Source organism: Salvia miltiorrhiza, chromosome 7, assembly GCF_028751815.1.
Source record: "Salvia miltiorrhiza cultivar Shanhuang (shh) chromosome 7, IMPLAD_Smil_shh, whole genome shotgun sequence".
Taxonomy (NCBI): domain Eukaryota; kingdom Viridiplantae; phylum Streptophyta; class Magnoliopsida; order Lamiales; family Lamiaceae; genus Salvia; species Salvia miltiorrhiza.
Window position 1 is genome coordinate 19,395,756 of NC_080393.1, and position 8,305 is coordinate 19,404,060.

General features: G+C 38.9%; 1 long non-coding RNA gene and 1 other non-coding gene across 2 annotated transcripts; one reads left to right on the forward strand and one right to left on the reverse strand.

Annotated features, from left to right (window-relative positions):
• The first annotated feature begins 392 nt into the window (after positions 1-392).
• On the forward strand, positions 393-3,595 carry LOC130993208 (uncharacterized). Its single transcript, XR_009091600.1, has 7 exons — positions 393-561; positions 652-711; positions 829-923; positions 1,014-1,073; positions 1,727-1,801; positions 2,476-2,583; positions 3,037-3,595. It is a non-coding gene; the product is annotated as an uncharacterized LOC130993208 (long non-coding RNA).
• A 3,301-nt stretch (positions 3,596-6,896) lies between these two features.
• LOC130996331 (small nucleolar RNA R71) lies at positions 6,897-7,003 on the reverse strand. The gene has a single exon (XR_009092515.1). It is a non-coding gene; the product is annotated as a small nucleolar RNA R71 (small nucleolar RNA).
• Between the last annotated feature and the right edge of the window lie 1,302 nt (positions 7,004-8,305).

An 8,305-nucleotide genomic window follows, 5' to 3' on the forward strand; every position in this document is an offset into this window, starting at 1 on the left:
TTTTGTTAAGTATCTTGCATAACTGTCTTGGTTTTATATTGAATAAACATGGTTGTTTTAATTATTGGTATGTGATTGGTTGGGGGCTTGCTCACTACAAAAAAACGCTAAATTTAGCTACGGAATTAGCTACGGATTTATTTCCGTAGCTATTTCGTGACGGATATATTTTGTTAAATTTCCCAACGGATTTGACAACGGATTTCCGTAGCAATTCTTTCGCTACGGATATAATCCGTCACTAAAGTTAAAAAAAATAGTAATTTTATTAAAAATTCTTAGCTACGGAATAACCGTAGCTAAAGCTGTAGCTAAACTGAAATTTTATCCTTAGCTACGGATTCTATCCGTAGCAAAATCTTTGTGACTTATTAGCTACGGAATTTCCGTAGCAAAATTGGATTTTCAAATCTAACATTCAAGCTTTTCCGCCCAATTAAAACCTAGTTTTTTCTCACTATTCCAGCCGCGCCTGGTCTTCCATTTCTCCCACCGCCGTCCTCTCACCGGCGTCGCCACCGTCCTTGCTCGGACGCTCACCGTCGCAGCCGCCGACAATTGGTAAGTTCTCTTCGATTTGAGGGGGTTCTCTTCTGGTTATGGTATGTTAATAACTAAGCTTTGTTATTTGATATTATACTCCCAATTTAGGGATTGCACTGCCCTCGCCCAGCCCTACCCCGTCCCGCGACTCCATAGCTGCAACAATTGGTAAGCTTCTTCGCTCAATTGGTAAGCTTCTTCGCCCAATTGACGACTCCATAGATGCCCTCTAACGTTCAAGCTTTTTCGCCCAATTAAAACCTAGTTTTTTTCTCACTATTCCAGCCGCGACTGGTCTTCCATTTCTCCCACCGCCGTCCTCTCACCGGCGTCGTCACCGTCCTTGCTCGGACGCTCACCGTCGCAGCCGCCGTCAATTGGTAAGTTCTCTTCGATTTGAGGGGGTTCTCTTCTGGTTATGGGATGTTAATAACTAAGCTTTGTTATTTGATATTATACTCCCAATTTAGGGATTGCACTGCCCTCGCCCAGCCCTACCCCGTCCCGCGACTCCATAGCTGCAACAATTGGTAAGCTTCGTTATCAATGCAGCATACTCTGTTTGTGATTTATGATGTTTTTGTTGATCTTGTGATATTGCTATCCGTCGTGTTTGAGTATATTAATTAGGAATCAGAGCATGCCTTATACAATGTATATTATGATCAAATTAGGAGTACAAGTGCGTGCTGGTGACCAATTTGTCCAACTGCTAAAGAATAAGTTACCAAGATTTGTTGTGGATTAACTCATAATTGTCAAAGTGCTATAGATAAGTTTTGTCTTGTGAAGTTGTGCTACTTAGTTGATGATAATATTTTTCAAGATTCCTAATGAGTTGTCAATCTGTACAGTTGTTGTTTCATCAAGACTTAAACTATGTTGATCTTGTTATTATTATTATTTTTAATTTATGTTTGTTTGTGATCTGTATGCTTAATTAAAGCGAATATATGTGTCCCCCACCTTGATTTGCCTATTTAACTAATCATCGATGCTTAGATGCTTAGACTGAGATTATGCATGCTTTCTGCTGATTCTGTATCTGCAAATAGTATTTAACAGATTAATTAAAACTTATTATTTTTGGTTAACATCACTTTACACTTCTGCTGCTATTATCCCAAGAACTGATCATTATGAGGATATGACATATGGATTCTGTTCTTATTTTTCTTTCAAGGGGTTGAAACAGTCAAGGTTTTCATTTATTGATACAAACATCTGCAGTTTTTATGGCAAACGAGGAATCTAAAAGGTATGTTTCCTGAAAAAAGAAAAAAACAGTAGATGACCAAGTAAAAAATATGATAAGATATATATATATATATATATATATATATCACAACATTAATGTGTTTAAGTGTATTGTTATATTTAAATTCTCCATTAAGACAATTACTGTATTGGTGAAATTGTTATTCTGCATATATATGAGAACATGCTGTGAATGTTAAATTAGTATTGTTAAAGATTATGCATATGATGTGATTTATATCTATATTAGTTAAAGTAGGATGGTTGGTTGCTGATATCTGTTTTTTCTCGACTATGAGGATTTTTGTTTCAGTCCACTATACAAGAATAAATGAAATTGTAATAGCTAACCTATTTTGTGGAATTCTTATTGTTGTAAAAAGTGATTGCCAACGTGATTGGCTGGATGATAAATCTGGCTTAATTTTGTTTAATAATCTGACTAATTATAATTTTGTTTATATAAATAAGTATAAATATTAAATAGAATTAAAATAAAATAATAAATAAGTTGTTAATCTGTTGAGATGTAATTCCAGCAGCCACATTAGCAGCACTATCATATATATGATCCCCTCCTCACATTCTCAATCTTTCCAGCTCCTTTCTTTCGTAGGACAGGAAGAATATTATTATTTATCGTATATAAATGTTTATTTATATCTTCATAAATAGGCTGCAGCGAAGGGAGTCCCAGTGTCGAGTGTGATATATGACTCTTTTCGAGCTTTACACGTGAAGAAGGATGGGACTTACACCGATAAAAAGTCTGAAAGAATCGATGTAAGTTATTTAAAATTCTTTAATATGAAAGAAGTTTTATCTCATTTTTATGGAATTAATAGCATTACAAACTTGTTTAATCTCACCATTCATTATCTTAAATTCTAAGACTTCAATCATTAGTAGATATGATGCAAGTCTTTTACATCAATACATGGAGTTATTCATCTTTTTTGGAGCTTAGTCTTTGCATTTCTTATCAAACATAGCCTTTCGTGTAAATGGGTTGGCAGCCTTGATTTGATAGAGTAGAGTGATTACCTGTCGAATCCACCAATAGACATAAGTAGAGATCTTAAATCCCTTGGAAGAATCAAATTTAGTGAATTAGCAATACTTTAATCATTTGAGTGTAGCTTATGGAATTTGTTGGTTGTAGATTGGTTGAAACAAGTATATGTCTTTAATAGTGTATATTTTAATATGTTTTATATAACATTTTATATCAATTAGGTGAAGGTACAAGAAATTGCTGCAGAGATGGGCCAATCTAATCCTGATACGCCCGTGGATATGAACAAGATTTATCTAGATGTCTTGGGAGGCGGTTTAGATAAAAAGCAAAGATTGTTCGGCACACGTAGTCTCGCATCGACCTTGAAGACCAATATATCGGGAGAGAGTAGTACTTCAGCTATGTCCGACATTGACAAAGAGCAGTATGCCACTCGCCTAGGAGATGTAGAGGAGCAGCTTCAAGCGGAGCGAGAAAGGACATCTCGATTAGAAGAACATGTTAAAGTTGCAATGGAGATTATCAAGCAGTTGCAAGGGCAATCAAGCAGCGCCACTAGCCATCCCAATCCACCATCACATGTTCCATGATTATACATGTGTTTTGATTTTGATATCGACTATCTCTAGGTGCTTGGTTTTGAAATACTTGTTAGATATGCGATTTTTAAACTATTTTGGTTTGTGACTATTATTTCTAGGTGTTTGATTTTGAAATACTTGTTAGATACGTGATTTCTAAACTATCTTGATTTATGACTATTTTGGTTTATGACTTTGATATTGACTATTTTGGGATAATGAGTATGTGTGTTGGATATTGAAATAATATTAATTGTTGTTAGTGCTGCTAGAAATCGAGTATATAACAGGTTGTATCTAGGTAAACAAAAATTAAAATAAAAATTACAAAATTTTAGCAACTTAGCTACGGATTAGCTACGGATTTTTCCGTAGCTAAATCCAAATAGCTGGTGAAGAAACTCCTGTCGCCGGATTCGGACTAGCTACGGATGTTTCCGTAGCCATTTAGCTACGGATTTTTTCGTAGCTAAGTTCGTTGGTGACTGTTAGACGACGATTACGGCGAGAGACTCCGGCGAGGGATATTTCCGTAGCTAAATCCGTAGCTAACATTAGCGAGGGATCGGATTTCCGTAGCTAAAAATTTAGCGACGAGCGAAATACCTACGGACGACATCCGTTTCCGATCCGTAGGTAAAACTGTTTAGCTACGGAATTAGTGTTTTTAGCTACGGAAATTTCCGTAGCTATTTTGCGCGAATTTTGTAGTGTTACTTATAATTCGTAATAGGTGTATGTGCAGTGTTACTTATAATTTGCACAAGTGTTACGAATTTTTTCAATCATGTTATGAACCTTTTCAATTCTGTTACGAATTTAGCTGAATGTGTAGTGTATATCAAATAGAATTTGTTACGAATTTTCTGAATACTGTTACGAATCTTTGATGAATTAGTATGTCAACTTTAAGGAATAAAATTTTTGAGAACTCAATGAGAATATGACTATAGATCGAAGCACTACAAAAAAGAATAACACAAATACATAAAAAATATAATTCATAGTTTTTAAAAAAATACTATAGAAATATAAGCAATGACTAAATAAAATACTATAGAAATGCACAAACTAAACGCAGACGTACGAATTGTTAAGCAAATTCATAATTAATTTCAAAAGTGTTACGAATTTTAAAATTTTTCTGTATGAATAAATATTTTTAAATAAGAGTAATACAAATACTAAAGATCGTAATTAATAGTTTAAAAAAAAAATTAAACCCACTATAGAATTTAGCTGAATGTGTAGTGTGTATCAAATAAATTTTGTTACGAATTTTTTAAATACTGTTGACAAACATGGTTTTCGTACCTCAATTCCACATGTTTTGTTGTCATTTCCCTTCATGTTTTGCTTGTGAATGCTTGTTTGTGCCCGAATATTTAGTATTTATGAAGTTTTGATTGCTTGGTATAGTTTTTGAGTTTTTTCAGGGCAAATCAAGAGTTGATTGGAGAATTGTGAGAGCATAGGATTGAAGTACGTCTCGAGAGGAATCCATGAGCGTGAACGGCGCCCGAATCGGAGCTCGGACGAGGGAGAACGGGACCGACAAAGTCAGCCGCGCACAGAGGCCGCGGCCGCGGTCACGCGTCCGTGGGGAAGGTATCGCCCGCGGTCACCACCCGCGGCCGCGGGGTGGGACCGCGGGCTAAGTGCTCCATTCCAGGGATGTACCGCGGTCACCACCCGCGGCCGCGGGCTGGGACCGCGGGTCCACCCACGGTCACCACCCGCGGCCGCGGGGCGGGACCGCGGGTTCCCTGAGTTTCGCCCACGTTTGAGCACCACGGGCGCGGGCCGTGACCGCGGGAAAAGAGCGGAGTCGCGTTTTTCAGCCCTTAAACCCCATTTTCCCCCTTTTTCTCTCATTATTCTTCTTCTTCTCCATCACTCATCTTCCCCAACACTCCACACACTAAACCCTAGCCTCCAACAACACACCCATCTACCATTGAAGACCATTGAAGAGAAGAGAAGGAAGAAGAAGCTCATAAATAGGATTTGTCATTTCTTACTCTCTCTTTCATTATGTACACCTTTAACTTTGATTTATTGTGTTTGAACATGTTAGGCTAAATTTCTCTTTGATTTGGGGATTAGGCTAGATGATTATTGTAATGGATTGATTATTTATGCTCAATATAAATCTTGTTTGTTCATTTGCACATTATCTTTTCAAACCCTTGATTTATTTCTTGTATGGATTGTTGGCCACATTCTATGCATTTCTAATTTGCACATTGAATCGGGAGAGGATAATTGCAATAGATAAGGTGTTTGAAACATATCAATTCGATAACCGGGAGGTTGAGAGTTGGGTGAGAGTATGTCGATCTTTGTGTGCTTTTGGGAGTTATAGGTTAGAAGTTGACCGGGGACGGCAACTATGACCCGTAATCTACCGCTCTAGTCGTCCGGGAGGGGGCTAGAACTAGTTGGGAGATCACTCTAGATAATTAGGATTGTCAAGATTAATATTGAGCTATAATTGAAGTCTTTTACTTAATCATCGATGCCTAGTCCCTAAATCGCCTTAATCATCTTATTAATCCACTTGCTTATTTGGTTTTATTTGTCTTTGCACTTGTTAAGTAATTAGTAGATAATCAAACCAATCACTCCATCGTTTAGTCTAAATAGCTATAGCATAATGACTTAGGATAATCACTAGATTGAACTACTAATCCTTGTGGATACGACCTTGCTTCCATATATTACAACTACCCGTATACTTGCGGCGTGGTGAAAATATTAGCGAACAAGTTTTTGGCGCCGTTGCCGGGGATTAGTTTAGTTTCTTTGCTTGTGATATTTTGCTTCATTGTGCTTAACTACTTTAGACATTTTACTTGCTTTAATTTTTGTTTTCTATTTTAAGATTGTGTTTTGACTTCTTGTTCTTGTTGGTTGATAGGTAGTGTATGAACACAAGATCTAAGGGTGCACCTCTTATACCTATAAACCTTGAGGTTGAAGCTTTTTGTAGACACAACAAAGCAAGAACAAGAAGAGATAGAGAGTTGGAGGAAGCTATGGCGGAAAATCACGACTTAATCCGTCAACTTCAAATGCAATTAGAAGCCATGCAAGGGAAAATCAATGAGCAAGAAGCTCTAAGAAATACACCTCCACCACCACCTATTAGCAATATGTTCCAACCCATTGTCCAACAAGGAGGAGTGAATGCCCCGAGAATCAACGCCACAAATTTTGAGCTCAAGCCGGCCCTCATAAATATGGTACAACAAAACCAATTCGCCGGTCTTTCCCAAGATGACCCGAATGGACATCTTGGAAACTTCTTGGAGATATGCGGCACCATCAAGATGAATGGAGTCCCGGAGGATGCCATTCGACTTCGACTCTTCCCCTTTTCGCTAAGGGGCATGGCCAAGACATGGTACCAATCTTTAGAGGGTGGTTCTATCACTACATGGGAGAACATGGCTCAAAAGTTTCTCAACAAGTTCTACCCTCCGGGTAGAACCATGAAGATGAAGAAAGACATAGTCCAATTTCACCAATTTGATGGAGAATCCTTCTACGAAGCTTGGGAGAGATTCAAAGAGATGCTAAGGAAGTGCCCTAACCATGGTTTAGATCAAAACACAATCATTTGTGTATTCTACACCGGGTGTAGTGGTGAGATGCAAAGAGACATGAATGCATCGGCCAATGGAGCATTGTTGGAGAAAAGCCACGCGGAGGCCGCTCACATCATAGAGAACTTGGCCACCAATTGCCATCAATTCCCAACGGAGAGGAGCATCTTGAAGAAGGTGGCGGCTACAACAAGCTCGGATCCGATAGCTCTTTTGACGGCTCAATTGACCGCCATGAATAGCAAGATTGATGCTATATCAATGTCAAGGGTAGAGCCCGTGGTTGAAGAACAAACTAGCTTCGAGGATGTGAACTACATCAACAACAACAACAACCGAGGCTATGCGAACTTCCGGCCCCAACAACAAGGTGGCTACCAAGGGCAAGGGCAATACACTCAAGGATTCCAACCTAACCGCCACCCTAACCTCTCCTATAGCAATCCAAACAATTTCTTGCAACCACCGCCCGGATTTGCGGTGAGCCATGGCATGATCAAGGAAGAGAAGAAGCTCAACCTTGAAGAAATATTGATGAAGTTCATGACCACGACTCAAGCTCACATGACAAGAACGGATGAGAAGTTAGAGGCTCAAGCCAAGCAATTGAAAATGCTTGAGATACAAGTGGGACAAATTGCCGAGTCTATAAACAATCAACACCAACAAGGGCAATTCCCAAGCAACACAATCGTGAATCCCAAGGAGCATTGCAAGGCCATTGCTCTAAGGAGTGGGACAACATATGAAGAGCCCAAGATGCCCGACGAAGAAGATAGAAGTGGTGTTGTGGTTGAAGTTGGAGATGGCAACCCTTCAAAGGAACAAGGAGATAGAGGAAAGAAGAAGGAGGTGTACGTGGCTCCACCACCTTATTGCCCACCAATCCCTTTTCCTCAAAGACATCAAAAGAAGAATGTGGAGAATGAATTCTCCAAATTTCTTGAGATTTTTCGAAAGGTGCACATCAACATTCCACTTATTGAAGCTTTGAAACAAATGCCCTCCTATGCAAAGTTCCTAAAGGAGGTCATATCAAACAAGAGGAAGATGGGAGAGAATGAGACGGTCAATCTAACCGAAGAATGTAGTGCCGTTCTCCAAAGAAAAATCCCCACCAAGATCAAGGACCCCGGGAGCTTCACAATCCCTTGTGATATTGGGAATGATCGTTTTGGGAAAGCTTTGTGTGATTTGGGAGCAAGTATAAATTTGATGCCGCTCTCAATCTTCAACAAGCTAGAGATTGGCACCATCAAGCCAACCACAATTGCCCTTCAAATGGCGGATCGTTCCGT